The sequence below is a fragment of the Lissotriton vulgaris genome, chromosome 6, assembly GCF_964263255.1.
Source record: "Lissotriton vulgaris chromosome 6, aLisVul1.2, whole genome shotgun sequence".
Lineage (NCBI taxonomy): Eukaryota > Metazoa > Chordata > Amphibia > Caudata > Salamandridae > Lissotriton > Lissotriton vulgaris.
The window spans coordinates 1,110,806,330-1,110,818,237 of NC_141694.1; the positions used below are offsets into that span (position 1 = coordinate 1,110,806,330).

The window sequence follows — 11,908 nt, forward strand, 5'->3', positions numbered from 1 at the left end:
CCCTGTGTTTCTGGCTGCCAAGGGTACATACTTTATCTGTCATGATCGTGCATACACATGGTTGCCCGCAGACTTCATGGGCTCATGTTTCGTTGCAAATCTGTTGCCTCCGACGTTTACTGTAGATGCCGATTATCATAAGACTAGAGTTGTACGAGGCGTAATTAGCGAAGAGGATACTGCCGGTCAAGAGGCAGGAGACTTTTTCAAGGGTTTCCTCCCGTTTTGGGGACCTATGGTTAATAGCAGGAACCTAAGACATTTGACTCGAGTGGTAGAATCGACAGCTAATATTACTGCCAGTGCCCTTGGTAATATCACCACAGAACTTCAGGCGGAGAGACTTATGACATTACAAAACCGTATGGTTTTAGATGTTGTCTTAGCAGATCGCGGTGGGGTATGTAAAGTGATCCATTCGAGCTGTTGCATTTTCATTCCAGATAATGCTCCTACTGTCTATCAAGCCATCTCGAAGTTGCACAAGATCTCCGAATCCATACACGTGGATGTAGGGGATTGGACGCTACTCGGTTGGTTTTGGGGCCTGGTGTCGACTTGGGGTTGGAAGATTCTGACGATCATCGGGGTTGTGGTAGTGTTCCTGTTCACGTGTTGCCTTTGTGTGCAGTGTGGTCCTGCCTTATGTGGCCTCTGTGCTACAACGTGTATGAGACAACCATCTGTTACCAAGGGGACACGATCGGACAGAGCTATGCTACAACGACATCTTGATGGTCTGATGAATATCGAGTATGATTCCGACTAGTGCTTGCCTACATGAGGGCAAAAGGAGCGTCTGAGGTTCCGTGACAATTGTAAATGGTGTTTTCGACTCGCACGGATATGGTCGAGTCTAGTATCTATGAACCGCAAATGGCGAGTTTAGTAAGTGTGCGCAGTTTCGCTGTGCTAACTTAAACCGTTCGTTTGTTACGTGAGTTTTTCATCTGTACCCACGGGTTCCATCTTAGATACGGCATCCATTTTGTCTCTTGCCCTCAAGTAGCCAGCGAACGGACGCTGTCCGCTTCGCGACCCTGGGACTCCCAAGATATGGCGGAAGACACATGTCCTTTGTAAGTGCCTTTATGACAAGGGGGATGCTACTGTAAGGCAGATGGCGCCGCTCGAGGCTCATCTTGCCGCACGGGCTTATTGTCTCAGCCGTGCATCTCATTAGGCACGTCCCTTTGATGCCTGTATCTCGTGCTTCTCGACACTCCCCTTTTACACCCTTTCCGATCTCCCCACTGTCTCCGTCTTCCTCTACACCTGTCTTCGTTCTTATTTCGATCTACTTTACTGCTGATTGGAATTTGCTAATGGTGGGAAGATGGGTTTTTACAGTTGGGAACCGCCAAATGTTTCCGCACTTATGTTCCGGACCTTATGTGTTTCAAAGTGACCAAAGCGACCCCTCTGAGAGCGACTTGTGGGAACCAGGTTGTAAACTATTGTGTATCATGTTATCCTATGGGTAAAAACTGTATAAAAGGAGCGATCCACAAATACAATTTGAAGCAGTCTCCCCGAACTACACTCGATGTACTTCCTGTGACTTCTGTGTTCCCTGCAGTAAATAAACCTTGACTCTTCGACGCCGAAGGAAGTGTCCCGTGTCTCTGTGACTTGTACGCCGGAGCAGGTTACCCACGAAGGTTTCAGGTGTTGTGCCCTGGCACCGCTGGGTCCAAAAGAACCCAGTCCTTCAATACTGTGCGCCTGACCCGCCTGGTGGATCTTCTTCGCCGGGCGGGGGTCTGGGTGTTCCCCGTCTGGACGTGTGATACGTCTTGGCCTCGTCTTGTTCTGCGGTGTCTCTCCCCCGTCGGCTCCCTGCTCTTCGGGCGGTGGTGTGCAGCAGACCCTGTTGCAGAGGTCTAGCCCGGGACCAGGGTTCGGTTCCCCGCCTCGGCTGGTCTTGGGCTCAAAAGCCCACGGTACTGATAATTGTATCCCTTCGGTTCCCGTCTCGGGCTTGTCCTCCTTCGGGGGTCGTGTGCCTGGTCCCCGTCCTCCCCTCTGGTTCGTTCAGGGGGGGGCGCCCTTTGGCGCCGGGTCGTTTGGGGGTCAGTGGGTTCTCCTGCTGTCGCGCTGCATGGGAGTTGCTGGCGGTCCTCCTGACTAGGGGGTGACCTGCCGTCGTTTGCACCTGTGATTCGAGGTCCCCAGGTCTTGGTCGGGTCGGTCGACCTGGTGGTGTGGAGCTGTGTCGGCCCTCGGTGGGGGGGGCTGGGTTCGCTCCTTTTGTTGCCTTGCTCGGGGGTTGTTTTCTTGGGCGGAGTAGCCGGTCCTGGCCCTTCGGGCTGTCCTTTCCACGGGGTCCGACTAGGTGGAGGCGGATCGACTGAGTCGGATCTTCCTTCGTTGCCTGGTCTCGCCCGGACCCCGGTGGTGCACGGCGCCGGGGGCCTCGACTCGGTCTGCCTCCAGAGGCTCTGTTCACGGAGGGGGTCTCGGCCCTCCTGCCCAGGTTCTGCTCTCTCCTCCCGGGTCCTTGTGGTGCCCTGTCTTTTCTTGACCTTTTCGGTCTGCTGTACGCGTTTCCCCCGTGCCCTCTGATTTCACGGGTCCTCTGCTGGATTCGCTTGGGCAGGGCCGGGGTGCTCCTGGGTGCTCGCTTCGGCAGCGCGGGGACTAATATTGGAACGTTATGGAGGAGGATTGCATGGCCCCTGCGCATGGTTGACACGCAATGTCGTGAAGCGTTCCGGTTTATCCCGGCGGGATCCGCCGCCCCTGGTACCCTCTCCTGTTGCGAGCTGGCGGTTCGGGCCTACTGGCCGTTCCCGAACCTCCCGTTCCGTGGTTGGTCCGGAGTCGGTGTTGACCCGGCTATTTCGGCTGGCCTGACTCCGCCTGCGGGCCGTTTTCTTGTGCGGCTTGCTCAGGGTGGTTCTTCTGAAGTGGTGGTTTTGCTGCTAGGGCTCCCGCAGGTATCCCACTTTCGCTTCCTGTACCAGGCTCTGGGCTTCCTTCTCGCGTTGGTGCGGTCGGCTTGGTGCTGCCCGCACCTCCGTGGCCCCCTTGCGGGTCTTGGATTTCATGACTGTGGGTTTTCCTGGGGCGTGGCCCCTTCTTCCCGGTGGGCCCGATGGGCTGCCTTGCGGGCCTTCCGCAGTCCGGTGTTCGACGGGCTGGTTTCCCTGGTGGCTCGCTTGGCTCCGGAGTTGTTTCTCCGTCGCCCTCGGACGCTCTGCCGGTCTCCCCCTTGGGTTTTCTCTCTCGTTCTACGAGCTCTTCGGGGTCCGCCCTTTTGGGCCCCTGCCCCCGGTGGCTTTACGGTTCCTCACCTTTTAGGTGGTTTGTCCCTGGTGGCAGTGGTGTCTGCTGGGCGGATGGGCGTGCGGGGGTCGTGCCTCCGCTCCCCTCCCTTCTTGCGGGTTTTGCCGGAGATGGTTGTTCCTCCGGCATGTCCCCCGTGTCCTTCCCGGGGTTCCTTCCCGGGGGTCCCGGGCTCGGGTGGTATCTTTACCGCTTTTCCCTGCCGACAAGGTTTCCTCTCTTGTCCGTGCTGGTTGTTCGGCGTGCTGTTTTGGCTTCTCTTGGCTGCACGTCTTTCCTTTCCCGGTGGGATGGCCTGTTTGGGTCTTTTAGTCCGGGTCGTGCGGGCCTCTTGCCCTCTCTTTCCACCTTGGTTCGCTGGCTTACACGGGCTATCGTCCGTGCCTAGGCTTTGCTGGGTTCGGTGGGTCCGGCGGGGGTCCTGGGTCGGTCCACGGGGTGTGGCTCTGTGTCCTGGGCCCCTTTCATGGGTGTCTCCTCTGTGGAGAGGTGTCTGGCGTCGCCGTGGTCGTCCCCCACCTTGTTCGTGGGACACTATCAGTCCCGGGGGGACTTCGCTGGGGCCGTTCTGAGTGCGGGAGCTGCGACTCCTGGTTGGCCTTCTTTTCCTTTATGTCTTGATTTCAGGTTTCCTGTGATCCCTGTTTTCTTTTCATTTATTCTACTTCAACCTTGTGTTGGTTTCTCGGCATCACCGTGTGGTGTTGTTCTTATGGTGGTCAATGAAGCCTTGTTGGCTTGGGTATTTGCTCACTATGTAATTCATGTGGCGAGGAAGACTAACGAGGAGGTAATGCCCCGGTTACTTACCGGTAATCTTCATTACTCCGAGTATAGTCTTCCTCGCCACATGAGTTCCCTCCCCCCCTCCCTGTCTGGCTATCGGCTTCATTGTTTGCTTGGTAGATCAGGCTGTTGGTTGGGCCGGTCCGCCTCTTATAGAGGTCAGGTGGGACTGGTCGGCCATGTTGGGAGGGGGTGGGAGGTTTTTTCTTTTGCTTTGGAGGGTTCTGTTGTGGAGCTAAAGCTCACTATGTAATTCATGTGGCGAGGAAGACTATACTCGGAGTAATGAAGATTACCGGTAAGTAACCGGGGCATTTGTGGTGACTTCATTGGGATTGCGGTGGGCGTGGTTGCACATACTGAACAATTGTGCCTTGGAGATAAGCCTGGCTGCTCGTGTCAAGCTACTAAGGGGGTAAGAAGGGCTGTCTCGGACGGTGTCCTTTCTTGACCTAACATGGGAGCGCGGGGGGGTCCGGGTCGCGCACTTGACAACAACGGTGCACGCAGGAACTCCGGCTTCTAACACCACCCCTTTTAGGGGTCATCAGTCTGATGTACTTTTCCTTCTGTTCAGTACTGCCAGTTAAAGATGAAAAAAAGAAAAATAGAAAAATGACCACCACATCCTGAGACAAATCACCCAAATCAAACAAATTCTTGCTTTGGAGTTTATTTTTGTAGAACAGAAAGGTTTAATGAGCACCTGCATGAAACATGACTCAAAAAACTTACAACACCTTCAGAGGAGCTGCTGTGCCTGCAGTTCCTCTGAAAGCATAGAGATCTCTGCCAGGCAGGCAATGTTCTCTAAATGTGACAGGCGGTAATCCTCCAAGGAGGCGGAGGTAATGACACAACTCTAAATGTCTCCTACATTTGTTGTTTCTTAAAATTGCCTCTTAACTCAGATTGAATTCTTTCTTACTAAGTGATAGATGTGTGTGTGTGTGTATGTGCGTGTACGTGTGTGTGTGTGTGTGCGTGTGTGTGCATGTGTGTGTGTGTGTGTGTGCGTGTATGTGTATGGTTTCTTCAGCGTGGCTCCAGGAAATTTTAAGAGATTATAACAATGATATGTTGACTATGTTATGATTGCACAGATTTTGATACATACATACATTTCTCCGCAGGGCATTTTTCTCTATCTTTTGCTCAGAAGATATAACCCTGGGGAACTAAAATGTTCATGATTGTATGTGAATAGGTGTCAAGCCATGTTTTGTTTGTGTTTTATTCCAGGTTTAGATAAGCATTGTGGGCCTGATTCACAAAGGTAAACTTACACTTTTGTGTAAGTTTATGATTGTTTGCTATTCACAAAGGGATTTAGGAGTAGTAACTTTACGAGTGCGGACCCTCCCCACATGAAAAGACATATTGTTTTATGTGTGGAGAGTCTGCACTTGTAAAGATACCACTTGTAAATCACTTTGTGAATAGCAAAGAATTGTGAGCTTCCACAAAAGTGTAGGTTTACATCTATGAATCAGGCCCTGTGTCTGTAATGAATGCATGTTGTGAACTGGCACAGCTACAATTGAGCATAGCACATGTCTGAAAAAGCCGCAACACGTCTTCTGGGTTTTTATCTAAATAACGGGGAAGGACACATACCTACTGTTCTATGTTGCTCCATGTACATCAATGTAGGCTGAGCAATAGAGCAGAGAAGCGACACATACAGAGAATTATACATTAACTAAAGAAGCAAAGGGATCGGAGGTCTCATGATAGAGTGAAACTAAGGAAAATACTGAGTGAACAAAATATGAATCAAAAGTAAATAAGACTATGACAGAAGATGGGAAACAATGGCAGTGGGGTGAAAAGCAGAGAGCCACGAGAAAAAAAGCAACACCAAGATTTGAGGAAACCTATATGGGGAAAAAAGGAGACTTAGAGAAAGCAGGAGGTGAAAAAGGAGAAAGAAAGCAATTGAGGCATATTAACAAACCCCTATCGCCACAGGAACATCACTTTTGAAGACGTTCTTGTAGCGATAGGGGTTTCACCTTATTTACAGGGTGGCGTTTAGCCACTTTTTGTGGCTTGACGCAGCCTTGTAAATAAGCCACCCTTTAACGCTATACTTAGCGTGAAAGGGATGGGCAATGGGTGTTGCCATGGGCCTTCCACCGCAACACCCATTGATTATGAAACAGCCCAATATTTACTAGGGTGGCGTAAATATAGGGCAGCGCCAAAATTAAGATCATGCAAAACCTGGTCTTAACCTGGTGAAACGAGGAGTAATGTTTAACTTCTACTTGTTTTTGCTCTTTCTAAGTGTGCTGCAATCTGCAGCGCACATGGAAACAGCAAAACTACATTAAAGATTGTTTATGTGCAGGAAGGTGTTCCTTCCTGCGGATAAACAATCATAAACAGAATGACGATTGCAACTTCTATGTGTGCTGCACAATGTAGCACACATAAGAGTTTCAATGGAGATTTGCGGGGGTGGCCGACCGGAGGGAGGCTCGCCCCCCCGGGGAGGTTTGGGGCCCCGGGAGGAAGGGGGTGTAAGAGATAGTACGGGGACAGGAAGGCGATCTTGGGCTGGTTGGGCTACTTGGGCGGCATTGGGCTGGTTTGGGCTCCCTTTGGGCTGGTTTTAGATAAATACTGCCATTTTGGGTCACTGTGCACCATTTTAGGGACAGTGACCCAGCAGCCGAGTTAGGCAGGGAAGTTGATGTTCCTTTTGTGTGGTTTCCGATAAAGAGGTAGTGCGGGCAGTAGGAGAGCGCTAGCGTTTTGTGAGTGAATTGGTCAGCGGTACTTTGTGGTGCAGCGGAGCGGCGTTGACAGCGGCAGGGCGGCGGGTGCGGTGCAGCGACGAGGACGGCCGAAGCTGTGGTACCTGTGGTGCGGCATGGCGGCGGAAGCGCTGGCGGATCCCCGAGTGCGCGAGGCTCTGCGCCTCTTGGGGGAAGCGGGCAGGATGGACCTGCTGCGTGGGGAAATGCGGGTAAGGCCACCGCGTCGCGCTGCTGATGGCGCCGCGGCGGCGGTTGTGGTGTGTGGGCTGCGAGAAGGCGCGGAGGAGCGAAGAAGGCTCCCCTTCAGTTCGTGGGGGGGGCGGGGGGGCGAGGGGTGGATAGGTCGGGGGAGGGAGGCGTGGGGGGAACGACGGAGGCAAGTAGTGGGGAGAGAGGAAGGGGGGGCACAGAAGCTGAGGAGGAGTACCATGTTGGGGAGGTCGGCGGGGGGGCAGGGGAGCAGGAGCCCGTGTTAATGGATGGGGGTGTGCCCGGTAGGGGAGGGGGTTCCCGGGGGTTGCCAGGAAGCCAAGTGGTGGGGAATGAAGGGGGGCTGGGCCAGGGTGCCGATGGGGGAGTGAGACCGGGGGGGCAGGTGGAGGGGGAGGGGTGGGGTTTCGCCGCTGCTGATTGAGGATTCTGAGGGGGAAGGGGAGGTGGAGGGGGAGGGGAGGGGGGCAGGGGGAGGGGGGAGAGAGAGCGACCTGGACTGGGGGTCATCATCGGAAGGGGAGGGGGGGCGCAGTGGGGCCAAGCAGGTCGGTGTCACCACGGGGTGGGGGGTAGATGCTGGACAGAGGGGGCGGGGCAAGAGGGGGCCGGGGGAGGGGCGAGGGGCTGCCAAGGGGGAGGGGGCGGGCGGGGTAGGGGGAAGGGGGGGTGCGGTGAGTGGAGCCATGAAGGTGGAGGGGTAGCCGGGGTAGTGGGGGTGGGTCGCAGGGATGTGGGGCGTGTGGGGGTTTTGGGGTGGGTGCAGGGGGAGGCGAGGGGGAGCGGGGTGGGGAGGGAGGGAAGGGGGGGGGTGGGGACGACCAGCGGGACGGGGTGGGCATTCGGCGGCATGGGGGAGAGGGGCCCCAGGAGGTTGGGGGGGCGAAGGGGGTGAGTTTCCCTTGGCATGCTGGACTTCCCCGCTTTTTTCTTGGCAGGAGCAGTTGGCAGGGGGCTCGGGTGAGCAGCATGCGGCTCCAACCCGCCGAGAGGATGGGCCGGCTCAGCTTTGTATGGGCGGCCGTGCTCCACCGAGGGACCAGGCACGTGTGGACAGCGGATGGCACGGCTATAGGTCTCCGCCGCCCCCTTCCGATGGTTCGAGACGGCCGCCGGGTGACGGGGATGGAGCGCGAATGTGACTGGATACACGGACTATCATGCTGAGAGTGGTAGGAGGGAGAGTGTGGACCTGGGGGCATTGATGAAGGCATGCAGGGACAAGGCAGGGTTGAGCAGGAGCACGGGCAGTGGTCTGACGAGGCAGTGGAGGGATGGAGAAGGATGCGAGGATATGGAGTCGGAGGAAGAGGGGGAGCTCAGTGAGGGGGAGGGGGAAACAAGTAATGTTGTTGGCAGTATTTTGCAGGAGCGCCCCCGGCAGACGGTGCCGCGAGTGACGGCCCCCCCAGCGGAACTGGTTAGGCGGCGGGATCCGGTGCGGACGCCAGCCTTGACGGCAGGTAAGACCGGTGCATGGTTGGGGAGTGGTTTGGGCGGGCCTCATGGAGGCCGGGTGTCTGGAGGAAGCCAGGTGTCTGTGGGCACGGATGCTGGGGGAGGGGATGCAGTGCGCTTGGTGAAGGGCAGGTTTGTGATGGATGCGGGGGTAGGTACGGAGATGAAGGAGGCGGCGGGCAACACGGAGTCGGGGAGCGCTGCGAGCGGAGATGCGGCGAAGGCAGGGGGGTCGGCGGTGGCTGGCGTCGGGGCGAATGAGAGTTGTGAGGTGCCAATCAAGAAGCTGCCCTATATGGGGGTGGCGAAGCCACTGGGGGCGCACTTGTCATTAGCGATGAAGGAGAAAATCTGGAAAGGGGAATACGTAGAGATTCTGAAGTTACTTCACAGGGAATTGATAGCCAAGGAGGGTTCGAAGGAGGAGGAGCAGGAGTTAGCTAGGCGCCCCAAGGTCCCGGTGACCATTGAAAATTGGTCAGCTGCCTTACTGATCTACGCTAGTGTATACTGCGAAAAGTATTCGGACAGGTCGGTTACGTTATTCAAATATATGGATGTGGTGCGGCGGGCTCAAGTGACGTACGGAGGTTACGCTTGGTCGCATTACGACGAGGAGTTCCGGGCACGCATGGCGTCTGACCCAGAGGCGCAGTGGGGCGAGTTGGATGCGGATTTGTATCAGCAGACGATGAGTGGGGCAAAATTTGGCCGCACCATCTACACGGCCAGTGGGCTTCCGCTGGCGTCGATCCCCTTTACAGCCCACCCCACCCGTGGGGCGTGGGGTCGGGAGACGCCGGAAGTACTAACAGTGTTGGGGCCTGCTGGGACTTCAATAGGGGGTCCTGTCTCAGGCAGACGTGCCATTTTCGGCACGAATGTTCCAAGTGCGGGAGGAGACACCCAGTGGTGCGCTGCTGGGGGCTCTGGGGAGGACCCACCCAGGGGCAACAGCCGGCGTCGGCTTGAGGTGGGGGGAGAGGAGGCGGCAGGGGAGGGGGCAGTGAAGACGACACCCAGCTGATCCTCTCCCTCGCCAAAGACCCAAACACCGCCAAACCCAACTTACACGAAGGGATGAAAGAAGTAGCCGAATGGATGAAAAACAGCCGTCTAAAACTCAACTCCGACAAAACGGAAGTCCTCATCTTAGGATCATCCCCCTCTGCCTGGGACGACTCTTGGTGGCCACCGGCCCTGGGAACCGCACCCAAACCTACAGATCACGCACGTAACCTGGGCTTCATCCTGGACTCCTCCCTCTCGATGACCAGACAAGCCAACGCCGTCTCATCATCTTGCTTCAACATCCTCCGCATGCTCAAAAAAATCTTCCGTTGGATCCCCACCGAAACAAGAAAGACAGTCACCCACGCACTGGTCACCAGCCGACTGGATTACGGAAACACCCTATAGGCCGGAACCACAGCCAAACTACAGAAAAAACTCCAACGAATCCAAAACGCCTCAGCCAGACTCATATTGGACATCCCTCGGCAAGCTCGCATTTCTTGCCACCTGAAAGACCTCCATTGGCTCCCCATCAACAAGAGAATAACGTTCCGCCTCCTCACCCACACACACAAAGCCCTCTACGACCAAGGACCCGAATGCCTCAACACGCGACTGTCCTTCTACACCCCCTCCCGCCAATTAAGATCGTCCAATCAAGCCCTCGCCGCTATCCCGCGCATACATAAATCCACCATGGGGGGAAGATCCTTCTCCTACTTAGCGGCCAAAACCTGGAATTCTCCCCCCACCCACCTCCGCCTTACACAGAACCACCTCGCCTTCAGAAAGCAACTAAAAACTTGGATATTCGATAAATAAAACACCCCCCTCCCTCAAGCGCCACCCTCTGGGTGAGTAGTGCGCTATACAAATCTCTGAACTTGAACTTGAACTTGGGAGCAGAGTCAGCACTAGCAGATGGAAACCTCCACACACGCGGCTCTGGTATAATCGGAATCGATACACCCCGAGGACTTCGATCATACTTTTTTCGAAGAAATCCATTACAAACAAGTGTTAAGAATTCTAACATTTTTGAAAACTACACAAATGGTGTGAGTACTTATATGTTGTGTATGTCCTGACGAATGCTCTATAGAATGGGGTTATGAGCTGTGCACTGCTGGTTCTAATCCACACTTTTTTTTGGTATACCGTGCTCCTGGGTTACTCCCCACTCAGGAGTAAGACAAAACAGAAATGGATAGCACTGGCGCAAGCATGCGTGAGCGACTCCCAGGTCACTGGTGATTGGCTGAACTCTTCAGCAAAGTTTATCAATAAAGTTTTGTACCATCACAATTTCAACAATAATGATGACATATTCTCTTGTTTTTCTTTCTAGATTCATTTATTCATACTTTCAATTTTTTCATATCTCTGTGTTATATTTCCTTCATTATTCAATCATGAAGGGAAGTTTTTTAACAATCCATATCATTTCCAAACATCAAATCGGTTTCCAAAGCATTTCGCCCCGTGGGCTTCATCAGGGAAATCTACAACACGAAAAATACATCTCCCATTAGTCCTATAACAATGGTGTATATAATAGCATTTCTTTATGCTAATCACAAATAAATGTCCTGTTAAACAATACATGAGTCAACTAAAATCATACTCGTAGTAAACATAGGAGTTACACTGTTATCACGATACATTTCATAACTCAACCCGTTGTAAATCTACATGAGTGGCCGTTCTTTCATGTTATCACCTCTCAGTATATATGGCAACTAACTGGCGAGGGTTCACGTACTTCTATGTATTTACGCACTAAAGTTCACAACTATGGAATTATTAAACCACCAGCCGGTGGGAAATACTTTCAGGCAGTCGGAAGACTTTTAGCGCATTATGCCCCTGACTTTACGTATAAACGGCAAACACTCTTCATTCTTACCCGGGAAGCGGCTAAGGTGCACGCATATCTCATCTGCGGCTCGGTTTCTGAAACACTCGGCCGACGGCGTGTGACGTATAACCCGGAAATGGGTTGGTTTTCGTATATTTAAAGGGGCAACTACGTTCATGTGATTCCCGATGGGGTGCATGAGTGCACTAATTTACAAAAAATGAGGTGTCAACCTGTGTTCTACAGAGTAAACACAAATATAAAACGACAATGATAAAACAGCAATAAAAAAACTTATAATGGTGAAGTATATTGATGCATACAACAGCACAAGTCTTTCTTCTATTCAGCATTATGCTACAGGTAACAGCTATATTCAACCCTCTCATTGATTCCATGCTACTTCCTCCCCAAAGTTAACATTAGCTAGTTGCCGTTTGCAAACAAGCGACACTTAGGGTCAGAGGCAACATGATCCAGGTCGCCACACCTAAAGCAAGTGATGGGCCCCTTTGGAACAGGTTTACCT

At 53.6% G+C, this 11,908-nt stretch overlaps 1 non-coding gene across 1 annotated transcript; it reads left to right on the top strand.

The window, feature by feature from the left end:
- Window positions 1-2,616: 2,616 nt before the first annotated feature.
- LOC147708501 (U6 spliceosomal RNA) lies at window positions 2,617-2,723 on the top strand. The gene has a single exon (XR_015296936.1). It is a non-coding gene; the product is annotated as a U6 spliceosomal RNA (small nuclear RNA).
- Window positions 2,724-11,908: the final 9,185 nt, after the last annotated feature.